The sequence below is a fragment of the Belonocnema kinseyi genome, chromosome 5 (assembly GCF_010883055.1).
Source record: "Belonocnema kinseyi isolate 2016_QV_RU_SX_M_011 chromosome 5, B_treatae_v1, whole genome shotgun sequence".
In the NCBI taxonomy this organism is placed as follows: Eukaryota; Metazoa; Arthropoda; class Insecta; order Hymenoptera; family Cynipidae; genus Belonocnema; species Belonocnema kinseyi.
Window position 1 is genome coordinate 82,210,761 of NC_046661.1, and position 12,635 is coordinate 82,223,395.

Genomic DNA, 12,635 nt, shown 5'->3' on the forward strand with positions numbered 1-12,635 from the left:
TTGGAATGCTTGAAAAAAACTTTATCAAAAAGATCTCTTTTAGATGGCAGTATTTATATGCGTCTTCATATTCTGAATTGTCTACTTAATTAATTATAGTTAAAGATTAAGTTTCACTCGCGCTGCGCGCTCAATTTCCGACAGACATTTGCAAACAGGTTTTGTTGGATTTTTTTCTCGTAACTTTCGTCGTTTTTCCATACGTTTTTTTTTTATTTTACTTTTTTCAACGTTATTTTTGACGAATAAAACAAAAGTACGCGTCCTATCAAGAAGTGATTCTTAATGAAATTGTAGATCTTTTTTGGCGTAACCATTTTTGTTAATTCATCTTTTTTTGTATCCTACATAGTTTGTCCACAAAATGGAATTTCTTATTTTCCATTATTTTTTGTGCAATAAAATTTTGAATTTTCGATTTTTGAAGAAAATCCAAAAATTGGGTATGATAATCCTGTAGGGATTTCAAAAAGAAATGTTTTTCTTCTCTTGACTTTTTTTCATATCGTGCGTTTTTCGGCTTAAAATTTTGATTTTCGGTTGATTAAAAAAATTTTGAAAACGCTATAACTCTGAGAATTTTCTTTTTTTTTCGAAAAAAGTCATAAGGATAAATTGTTTGTTCTTTTCAATACTATAAATATCCGTACATAGAATTTTCAAATTCAGAAAAAAGTGGTCTCAAAAATTTTCAAAATGCGCTCACTTTTTGAATTTTCATCAAAAATGGCTGGTTAACGAACTCGTCCTTTCTTTTAGGACCTAGAAAAAGTGTGCCAAAGATGGATTTGATTTGTTCATTTTTTCGAGAGTCATCGTGTTTACGGACGGACGGACGGCCGGGCGGACAAACAGACAGACAGACGCCATCATGAAAACCTGATTTTCGGATTCAGGGGGTCTCAAAACGTGGAGATCCGTTGAAAAAGTGTGATGTCAAATTTCCGACAATTCTAATACTTTCTCAATCATAAATGATGAGAATGTAAAAAATTAACAGATTTTTTTTAATTTGAATTTTCATTGAGGAAAGATTTCAGTTCTCTTTTCAATGCCAAATTATTAAATTCAAACAAAAAATTAATTTTCTACGAAATAGTTAAATTTTCGAACCAAAAGTAAATTTTCCAGTAAATAGTTTAATTTTCAACAAAACAGAATTTTTAACCAAAAAGTATTTAAAAAGTATTTAGAGTATTTAAATTTCTCTAAAGTTGAATTTTCATCCAAAAAAAGATTTCAGTTCTCTTTTCAACACCAAAAAATTTAATTTGAACAAAAAATAAATTCTGTACGAAATAGTTAAATTTTTAATCAAAAAAAGTATGGCCTTTAAAAAAAATTGATAAATTTTCAACTAAATAGTTGAGTTTTTATCCAAGAAAGGTAGTTTTTGCTAAAGCTGGTGAATTTTAAAATAAAAAGACAAACTTTCAAAAAACAGGTTGAATTTTAAACCGAACAGATACATTTTTATTCAATAAAGATGCAATTTCTTCTACAACAGATGAATTTAAGGGCATTTGACACAGGCAAATACCTATAATATCGACCTCACTTTATCAGCTCACTGAATATTTTTTTGAACCTCAGAACTTTTTTTGTAAATAAAATATTGAGCTGAAACTTCGGAAAATGTATTAGAGTACAATAAAGTACGTTTAAGTACTGCCATTTGGCAGGAACTTTACTGAAAATTATTTCATCTTTTTTCTGAACCTCGACATTTTTTGAACGTTCGAACTTTTTTTATTCACAAAAGATCGGTCTCAAACTTTGAGAAATGCAAGAGCCGAAAGAAAACTACGTTAAAGTAAAAAGCTTAATAATAAAAGATGTAAAAAAAAATATTTCAACAATCAATTCCAACGGCATCAGCCGGTAACGTTGTACACGAAAATACGAAACCTCTAGAGCCTCGTCTAGTGGCCGCCAGGTTTCGTATTTTCGTGTACAACGTTACCGGCTCATGCCGTTGGAATTGATTGTTGAAATATATATTTTTACATCTTTTATTATTAAGCTTTGTACTTAAACGTAGTTTTCTTTCGGCTCTTGCATTTCTCAAAGTTTGAGACCGATATTTTATGTATAAAAAAAGTTCGAACGTTCAAAAAATGACAAATGTTGAGGTTCAGAAAAAAGATTAAATAATTTTCAGTGAAGTTCCTACCAAAATGCAGTACCTAAACGTACTTTATTGTACTCTAATGCATTTCTAAAAGTTTCAGCTCGATATTTTATTTACAAAAAAAGTTCTTAGGTTCAAAAAAAAACATTCAGTGAACTGAAAAAGTGTGGTCGGTAATATAGGAATTCAGCTGTGTCACATGCCCTTAAAGAAAATACTTAAATTTGTATCCAAAGAATATGAAAATTCTAAGAAAACAGGTGAGTTTTTAAATTAAAAAGATAAATTAAAAGAAAAAAAAAGAGTTGAATTTTCATCCAAAAAGATTTCAATTGACTTTTGAGCATAAAGATAGGAATTTCAAACAAAAAGTAAATATTTCGTGCAATAGTTTTATCTTTAACAAAACAGTAGCATTTTTCCAAAAAAGATGCAATATTTATACTGAAAAAGATGAAATTTTAAATCAAAAACACAAATTTTTAGAAAAAATATTTTTTATCCAAGAAAGATTGCAGATGACTTTCCAACACAATAATACAAATTATAAACAAAAATTAAACTTTCTAGGAAATAGTTGAATTTTCAACAAGCAGTTTCATTGTTACCCAAGAAAGATGCAATATTTCTACTATAAAAGATAAACTTTTAAATCAAAAAGACAAATTTTCTGAAAAAAGCGTTTTTATCCAAAAAATGTTTCAGCTGACTTCATTTGAACAACAAAATATGCATTTTAAACAAAAGATTAATGATCTACGAATAAACCTAATATTTAACCCAAAAAGACGAATTTTTAAGAAAATAGTTGAATTTGCACCCAAAAAGGATGTCTTTTCAATAAAACTATTAAATTTTCAACCAAATAGGAAAATTTATAACTAAAAAGATAATTTTAAGGAGAAGGTTTTTGCTAATCTGAAAAAATCACGTATATGAGTGATGAACCACCTCCCACCTACCATAACGAATCGTAACAAATTGTCTCCCCCCCCCCCCCTGTTCTTGAGTTATTACGTAATTTAATTACGGTCCCTTAAGAATGTTTCAAGATTAAGATTCTGGTCTTTGAAATATGAATAGTCCGTAGTTTTTGGCGTGACTCCTCCTTCTTGAAAGTGGTAACGTAGTTTATGGACGGCTCCTAATGATGAAAGGGACCTTGGTTTTTGGAGATTCAAAACGTGGCAGAGACTATTTTTCAGTGACGGATGCGCAGAGATGACGGGTGCTCGCTTCCTGTTTCTTTTGCTCCCTTTTTTCACGTCGTCAACGAAAATGTCGCTGAAACGAAGGAACGTTAACAGAAGGCACGGCGTCGATTCAAGTGGTCAACACGTGTGTCGCTGACACGCCATTTCACGGACTCGTTGAATTACACAAGGATATACAAACGGCTCTTTTTGCCATAAAGAAGGAAAAAAAGTCGACCAGGAAATGGAAATGACGTCACTCGAGGTACCCGTTGCCCGGCAACGATGTCGTTGACACGAGATCATGGTCTCGTTCCATTCAACTCAGCACTATTTCTTAGATTTTACGAGTACTTCGATCTCTTCCTCATGTCGAGCAAGACCCTTAAGGCTCTACTTCTGACAGTTGTCGTCATTCCAATCGTTACCTGCGATACCGCCTTAAGGGCCTCGGAAAGCATGGGTAGGTCGGAACTGTAAGATTAAGGCTAAACGGATAAACCATTTTGGCTCTGTTTGTCCAAGCTTAGTCTAAATAATCAAAGAATCAGTTTGCTGAAAAATAATTTTAGTTTTAAATTAATTTTCAACCCAAACAGTGGAATTTTTAACAGAGAAGATTCATTTTCTGTAGAAAAGATTATTGATCAACAAATTGCAAGAATTTTCAACTCTAAACGATACATTTTCAGCCAATAAATTAAATTATGACAAAAAAAGATCAATTTTTAACAAAAAATTGAATATTTACAATTGACAGTTAAAAAAATAATCTTCCCTCCGAAAAAACGTATTTTTTTTTATTTGTTTAGAAAGTATTAATTATGTAAATTCTATGTGCGTTCTTATTGTATCAGGATCGTCAATTATTTCTATTATCACACCAAAAATATAATTTTTTCCGTACAAAGGAAATGGGTCAAAGACATGTTACACGTTTGTTAACCTTTTAGAATTTAGAGAACTTTTTTCTAAAAATAGATATTGTAACGTTTTGAGTACGTTACCAGATGATGAATGTTTTGGTAAAAAAATTAATCTTTTTGTTTAAAAATGTATGTTTTTAGTTGAAAATTCAACTTTTTGGTTGAGAATTCTTGAATTTCATTAAAATTTTGTCTTTTTCAGCAGTGAATTAATTAATTAATTTAAAAATTCACCTTTTTTAGTTGAAAATTCAACTTTTAGGTTGACAATTTAACGACAAGCTTTTGAAGTTGAACTACTTTCTGAAAAATTAAAAAAAAGTCTGTCTTAAAAATTCAACTTTTTTGGTTTAGAATTTTGGAATTCTATTGAAAATTTTTATTTTTTTTATTTTTGCTAGGAAATTAATCTTTCTGTTTCAAAACTAATCTTTTTGTTTGAAAATTAATCTTTTTTAACTAAAAATTTCACTTTTTGGATGCGAATTCTTTAATTTAATAAAAAATTCGCCGTTTTTGCAAGTAAAATAATCTTTTTGTTTAAAAATGCATATTTCTTAAGTAAAAATTCAACTTGTTAGCTCAGCATTCTTGAATTTTATTGAAAATTCGTCTTTTTTGGTAGTAAATTAATCTTTTTGTTTAAAAGTTCATATTCTTAGTTGAAATTTAAAATTTTTGGTTGAGAATTCTTGAATTTTGTTAAAAACTCGATTTTTTCGATAGAAAATTAACTTTTTTCTTTAAAAATTCATAATTTTAGTTAAAAAATTAACAAATAGGTTTTAAACTTCGACTACTTTATTGAAAATTAAAAAAACAATTTTTGCCTTAAAAATTCAACTTTTTGGTTGAGAATTCATGAATTTTATCGAAAATTCGTCTTTTTTACTAGTAAATTAATCTTTTCGTTAAAAATTCATCTGTTTTAGTTTTAAAAAAAACTTTTTGGTTGAGAATTCTTGATCATTGTTAAAAAAATTTTTTTCGGTAGTAAAATAAGTTTGCTGTTTAAAAAGGTATCTTTTTAGTTGAAAATGTAACAACTAGGTTATTTACTTGAATTAATTTCGTAAAAATTAAAAAAAAATGTTTTCTTTCTGTCTTAAACATTCAATTTCTTTTAGAATTCTTCCATTTTATTGTAAATTCGTCTTTTGGTAATAAATTCATCGTTTTGTTAAAAAATCATGTTTTTTTATTGAAAATTCAAATTCTTGGTTTAGAATTTTTTAACTTTGTTAAAAATTCGTTTTTTTCTGTTGAAAAGGAATGTTTTTGTTTCAAATTTCATCTTTTTGTTAAAAATTTAACACCTAGGTTTTACAGTTAAACTATTTTCTTAAAAATGCATTTTTTGGTTGACAATTTGAAATTTTAGTTAAAATCCATCTCTTTGGTTTGAAACTGCACTGTTTTGTTGAAAAATCCTTTTTTTTCGTTGAAAAATTACTTTGGTCATTGAAAATTTACGTATTCCATTTTTGTTCGGAAATGGTTCTTTTTTAAGTAAAAATTCAACTTTTAGTTAAAATTGGGCTATTTTGTTAAAAAAAATGTCATATTTTTTATTTGATAATTCAACTGGTTTATATGAAAAATTTTTCATTTTGTCTTGATAGTTCAATAATTTACATTTCTTAATTTAACCCTTTTCCAGGTCGAAGGAACTCGGCCACTGTCCAGATAAACTGTGTATGATTTAAAGGGTTCAAAGCATCGCTGAATTCAAATTTGCCATTAATTTTGCCAAATTAATTTTTTTTTAAATAATTTTTAAAAACAAGTTGTTGCAAAATTCATTTTTTTCGTAAATTAATAACAGAATTGGATTCTACGGAAAAAATACGTCTGATATAGTAGTTTCAATTTTTAAAATACATATTGTTATTAACAAATTAATAAATAATTCATTATGCGATATAAATCAATCCTTCGACGACCATAAGAATATGAATAAAAATACGGGTATGGCATATATTGACTCAGGGTTTTTTATGCGCAGAATTCAAATTTGCCATTATTTTTGTAAATCAAATTTTTTTATACAATTTGAACAAATTATCGCAAATTGAGTTTTTTTTAAATAAATTATAACAAAACAAATTTATCTTTATTTATTCATTTGTTTATAACAAATCAAAACAAATACATTTCTTAATTTGTTTATTACAAAATATTTGTTATAAAAAAAATAATAATAAAGAGAACAGATTTTAAATAAATTAGCCTTATGCTTCATTAGTTTCAACAATATGCCTGCTCATTTGATAATCATCTGTGTCATTTAATCATCGTCATTTGAATCATCAGAATTTCCCGGATCAAATAATAAATCATAAGCTTTATTGACTATTTTATATAATACCATTTATATGCTATATTACTGCAAATGATCACTTGTTGCAATTTTTAAAATATAGTCTCCAAAAATAATAATAAAATATATGTAAAATATAGTTGTATTATAATTTAAATCAGCACACATTTTAGTAATAAAATGTTTATTGTCTCGCATCTCAAATATTATAGAACTATAGAGCTGGTCTCTTTATAGTTAATAATTTGTTTATAACAAAATATATTTGAACAAGTAAAACTACTGTTCCAGACATATTTTCTTCCTAGAATCTGATTTCGGCTTTTATTTAGCAAAAAAAACTCAATTTTGCAAGAATTTGTTTAGAGAAATTGTTCAAATAAATTAATTTTGCAAAAATAATGGCAAATTCAAATTCTGCGCATCAAAAAATTGTTTAAAAAAAGGTTTATTCACATCGCAAAATTAATTATTTAAAAATTTGTTAATAACAATATGTACTTTAACAATTTAAACTAATATATCAGTCGTATATTTTCAGTTAAATCTGATTCTGCTTTTAATTTTGCAAAAAAACTTAATTTTGCAGTAATTTATCTGCAAAATTCCCTCATCTGCTTGTCCATGATCTTACAATAATTATCTTCCCATGTTTTACAAGGCCCTTAAGGTGTCTGAAAAAAGTAAAAGTTATTTTTAAACGGTTTAAAACAAATTTGATCTTGTGTTATTTTTGGAAGTAGTTAAATTGATGAGTCCGCAGTCCGTTCATGGTGATTAAATTTCGCAGGGTGTGTTTATAATAATGGAAAGTGACAAAGTGCTCTCTTTCCAAGGTAATTCGAGTAGGCTATTTTTTCACATCCGCGCTTCCCGAACGTCATTCCTGCTCGTGGGCAATCAGTTTAATGAGACGGCACACCTCTCTGAAGGTGCGTCGCTCACGCAAAAAGGCTGCAAATTAAAGAGTCGGCTAATGGTCGTGTCCATTTTATTTTACTTATTTCCATAGAGATGTTTCGTATTCATGAAATATTAAAAATTAGTAAACCAGCCTATCACATTGTCTCAATGTTTAGTATATTCTAACTGAAACCTCAAGAGTTTATGTATTAATTACATAACATGTTTTTCTGCAATTTTGAACATCCCTGCACCCATATAAAATACCTTAAAGTTTGCCCCCCCCTTCCCAAAATGTTGCTAAGATTTTATAACCAATGTGAAAAAATAATATACTTTGTGGATAATGCAATATTTTTGCTTGAAATTTTAGTTATTTGTGAATGACCCCTTAAGATATTTTATATGAGGAACAAACCCAAGATGTTCATTCTTCATGACCCCCTGAATGCCTCCCTTAATTTTTTTTATATCATAAAAATTGTAGCTCCCTAACTTCGCCTCCTTAAGGTTCTTCTCTTTCAATTTATCATGCAAAAACTAAATTCAGCTTCGCCTGAGGACAAAACGCTGACGTCAAACCATTTCCGAAACCCTCGTTCACATCATTATTCCCCTTTGAGTTTCCTCTGAGTCTACAGCAATCTACCTGATAAAAAGTAGGAGAAGAAGCGACGTAAGAACGTCATCACGTTTGGTTATCGCGAGTCTGTGAGTAGGTGTTATTGGCCAAGGAATCGCTCTTTTTCCTCACTCTTTTTTTTTTATCGTCAAAACTTTCATTGAAGCGCTCGCTATCATTGCTGGCATTGGAAACTCCATTAAGCGATGTTGGCGTAGGCGTCAGATAAGAATAACGGCGGCCACGGCGACTCGAGTCCGCGTTTCGCCTCTAAGTCGATAAGAGACGTCTCTCCATTTCTCAATGAAATTCTCACACTGATCTCTTCCCCACCTAGGTGTTTCTGCTCTGGATTTCCCGACAACACATGATTTTCAATTGATATCTGTCTTTAAACATTTACGTTCATCAATGTCCTAGTCGGGAAAACCCCCTGGGAATGACCGTTCCAATCAATCTGAAAACAGAAAACTACAGCGAATTTGTTGATTCTGGTATTTCCGCAATGATTCTTAATAACACAGCCTGCCAAAAGAAAGTAAGGATTTCCGATGAGGCATACTTGTCAATTCTTACGTATTTTGGGTCGTTGTATCTGAACCCAGAATCATAATGCCGAAGTTAGGTCTTGCTTTCTTCCTAATCTCGAAAAATAATTTTCTTACATTTTAGAGTCTAACCAAAAAAAAAGCTAGATGTTCCGACGGACTAGTTTAGTAAATTTCGATGTATTTTGAGTCGCTGAAACCGAATCTAAGTTGGAAATCTGAAATTAGCCATTGTTTCCTTCGTAGCCTCAAAATTTCCTAACCTCAAGAAACACTTTTTTTGAATTTTTTGCGGTTAGGATGAAGACAAGGGCTAACTTCAAAATTAGGAACTCCTAATTTTTTTGTGGGCCTGTGAAATGTACGGAAAAAGTGGGTTTTTAGGTTACAATAACAATACATACATACATACAACATAAAATAACTTCGGCGTTCCAATTTAGGATTCAGATTAAGTGACCAAAAATACGTAATAATTGACTAGCCTGCTACGTCGCAACTCCTACCTTTTTTTGAGGCTCGAAAATGTACAAAAGAAGTGCTTTTGAGATTAGGAAGAAAACAAGAGCTAACTTCGGCATTCCGACTTTGGATTCCGATTCAGCGGCCCAACACAAGTAAGAATGAACTGAACGGTTCCGTAGAAACATACCAAAAGTTTTTCTTGTGGAGCTGTGAAATATACGAAACAAGTGAATTTTGAGGTTAGGGAGAAAAAAAGAGCTAGCTTCGGCATTCCGACTTCCGACTGGGAATCAGTGACCCAGAATCCGTGAGAATTCAATAAACAGATCCGTTGGAATATCTAAATAGTTTTCCTTTTTCTTGTGGGATTGTGAAATATATGAAACAAGTGTTTTTTGAGATTAGGAAGAAAAAAAGAGCTAACTTCAACATTTCTACTTTCGATTGGGATTCAGCGACACACAATCCGTAAGAATTCAATAAATAGGTCCTTCCGAATATCTAAGTAGTTTTCCTTTTTCTCGTGGGACTGTGAAATATACGAAACAAGTTTTTTTGAGAATTGGAAGGAAAAAAGAGCTAACTTCGGCATTCCGACTTCCGACTGAGATTCAACGACCCACAATCCGCAAGAATTCAATAAATAGGTCCTTCGGAATGTCTAAGTAGTTTTTCCTCTTCTTGTGGGAATGTGAAATATGCGAAAAAAGTCTTTTTTGAGGTTACGAAGCAAACAATAGCTAACTTCGGCATTCCGACTTCAGTTTCGGATTCAGCGACCATAAATTCATAAGAACTGACTAATCTGGTTCGTCGATATAGAAAATGATTAGAACTCATATTCTGGGTTCCTTTGGAAAAAATGTATCATTTTGAGTTCCTTTTCAGAACACAGTGTAATCCGGGTATTTCGGTTAAGGTAGTTTAATTCACTATTTTGTTGACAATTAATTTTTTTAATTGAAAATAAATTTGTTTGACTAAACATTAATTTTTTCAGTGACAATTTAAGCATTTTATTTTGTTGCTTGAAATTTATTTCTTTTTTTCTGAAAATTGAACCAGCTTGGTCCAAATTTAACTATATTGTTGAAAAGCCGTTTGTTTAAGATTAACTTTTTCGAACTGAAAATTTAATTATTTTGTTTTTAATTGTAAATTTTTCTTTCCAAATTGAACATATAACTATTTGGTTGAAAATTAATGATTATATAAATTTGTCTTTTGTTGAAAATTAAATATTTTGTAAAAAATTCGTGTTTTTTAAATATAAAATTGAATTATTAATTCAAACTGTAACTTTTGGTAAGAAAATTCATCTTTTTTGGTTAAAAACGCAACTACTTTTAGTTTAAAATTAAGCTTTGTCTTCGAAAATTCAACTATTTGGTTAAAAAGTAATGTATATCATTACAAATTATTTTTTTTGTTTTAAATTTATTTTTTCACTTTAAATGTTACTTTTCCATTTTGTTATTGAAAATTTATCTTTTTTGGGGTAAATATCAACTATTAAATTTTTGTGTGTAGTAATTTTTTTAGGTTGAAGATTCAACTATTTTTTAAAAAATTAAATTATTTTGGTCGAAAATTTAAATCATTTTTTTTTAAATTTGTTTTTTTTAATATCAACTATTGCATTTTTGGCCTTCTTTCAAATTTCACCTGTTTGTTTTGAAAGTTGAACTATTTGGTTTAAAATTCTCTTTTCTAGGTTGACGATGCTATAATTTTGTTAAAGTTTAAACAATTGTGTTTCTTGATTAAAAATTAACTTTTTTATTGAAAATGCAAGTGTTTTTGGTTGAAGTTAATTGCTCTTTGTTTGAAAATTTATCTTTTTTGGTAAAAGATTTAAGTATTTGGTTAAAAATTCAACTATTTTCTTGAAAGTTTTATTATTTTTAGGAGAATTAAAATATTTTGTTAAAAATTTATTTTTTATCAAAATTTCAATAGTTTTGTTGAAAACTCAGTTTTTTGCCCAGAAAATTTATACTTATTAATGAAAAATTTATCTTTTATGTTAAAAATTCAACTTTTTTCTAAAAAATTCTATTATTTGGATTGAAATTCTACTGATTTGTTAAAAATTCATTATTTTTTATTGGAAATTCATCTTGTATGGTAAAAAAGTCATCTTTTTGGCTGAAATAAGTAAGTAAATTTGAATTTCTTGTCTTTTAATCTGAAACTTGTTGATTCTGTTTATAATAGTTTCGATGTCCAAAATTTAACATGATTAAAATACTATTCTTTGAATATTAATGTTCAGGGAGAAATCAGAAAAAATTCAAGGAATTTTGAAAATAAGGTTTTTTGGCTATCCTATGAATGCACTATTTTCTCGTTTTTTCGAAATTTTAATATTGTTTTTTAACGTTATCAACTGTAAAATTTTTTGTTTAAAATCTTATTTAGGCGCCTAGATAACGCTTATCTATTATCATTGTTATTAATATTGTTGAAAAAACAAATTTATCTCATTTCATTTAATTTTCAGTAAGTTCCATGAAAAAAACGGGATTTCAAATGTTTTCAGACTCCATGAAGACTTATCTTGCCAACCTGAAAATTTTCCCAAATAAAAATCTAAACTTGCTGCTTCTGATTTTCATATCGATTGCACTCCTTAATTTTTTATAGTTTTAAAATCGATCGGTTTTATCCGAATTTGGGAAGCTTCAGCGCCCGTGGAACGGGTTTTCCCCAAGAGTGGAATCAAAAAACAAAAATTGTTTATAATTTTTGCAATTCGTTGATTATCTAAGATACTGAAACAATCAGAGATTTATTTGTGGAGATGGAATCTGGGTCATTTGAGCTTGCACACGTATGCATATTGAGAAATCGAACACGCAAGACCCACGTCATTCCGGCACTGCGCATTCCGCAAACTTATATTTATTTATATAAGAATCCTCCTGAAGGCTTGTTCAGTTCTCCAACTTTTGACTGGGATCATTGAAACCAATTTTGGGTTCCTAAGAAGCTGCAACAAAAAGGAAATCCTCTTGTTGAAAAGGATTTCAAAACGAAAAATGTGTTCCAAAGGAGACTCTAGTTGGTCCTTCAAAAAAAACTACATTTTATAAAAGACTTTTTCAGAATTTTATGGCTGAAAGGATGAATTTGTTCCAAAGGAGGCTCCAGTTAAACTTCCAAAGAGAGCCAATTTTAATAGAGAACTTTTTTAAAGAACCTTTTTTTTACTTTGACCACTTCGACTTTTGTTGGCTTTTCCAGTTCCACAAATCATGATTGCAGTCATTCTCGGTTGATTTAATAAAATTTTACAATGCTAGCTCGTGTCTCCCATGATCTTCTGAAACTTATAATCACAGAAAAAAGGGGCTTCTTTTGGAAACAATTTTGGGTTCCCAAGGAGCTGCAACAAAAAGGAACTCCTCTTGTTGAAAAGGATATCAAAACGAAAAATGTGTTCCAAAGGAGACTCTAGTTGGTCCTTCAAAAAAACTACATTTTATAAAAGACTTTTTCAGAATTTTATGGCTGAAAGGATGAAT

The 12,635-nt window shown here is 29.4% G+C and overlaps 1 protein-coding gene across 1 annotated transcript in view; it reads left to right on the top strand.

Annotated features, from left to right (window-relative positions):
• The window catches only part of LOC117173744 (eukaryotic translation initiation factor 5B), a 481,426-nt gene that overhangs the window by 426,534 nt on the left and 42,257 nt on the right, over positions 1–12,635 (top strand). The gene's annotated exons all lie outside the window — the stretch shown is intronic.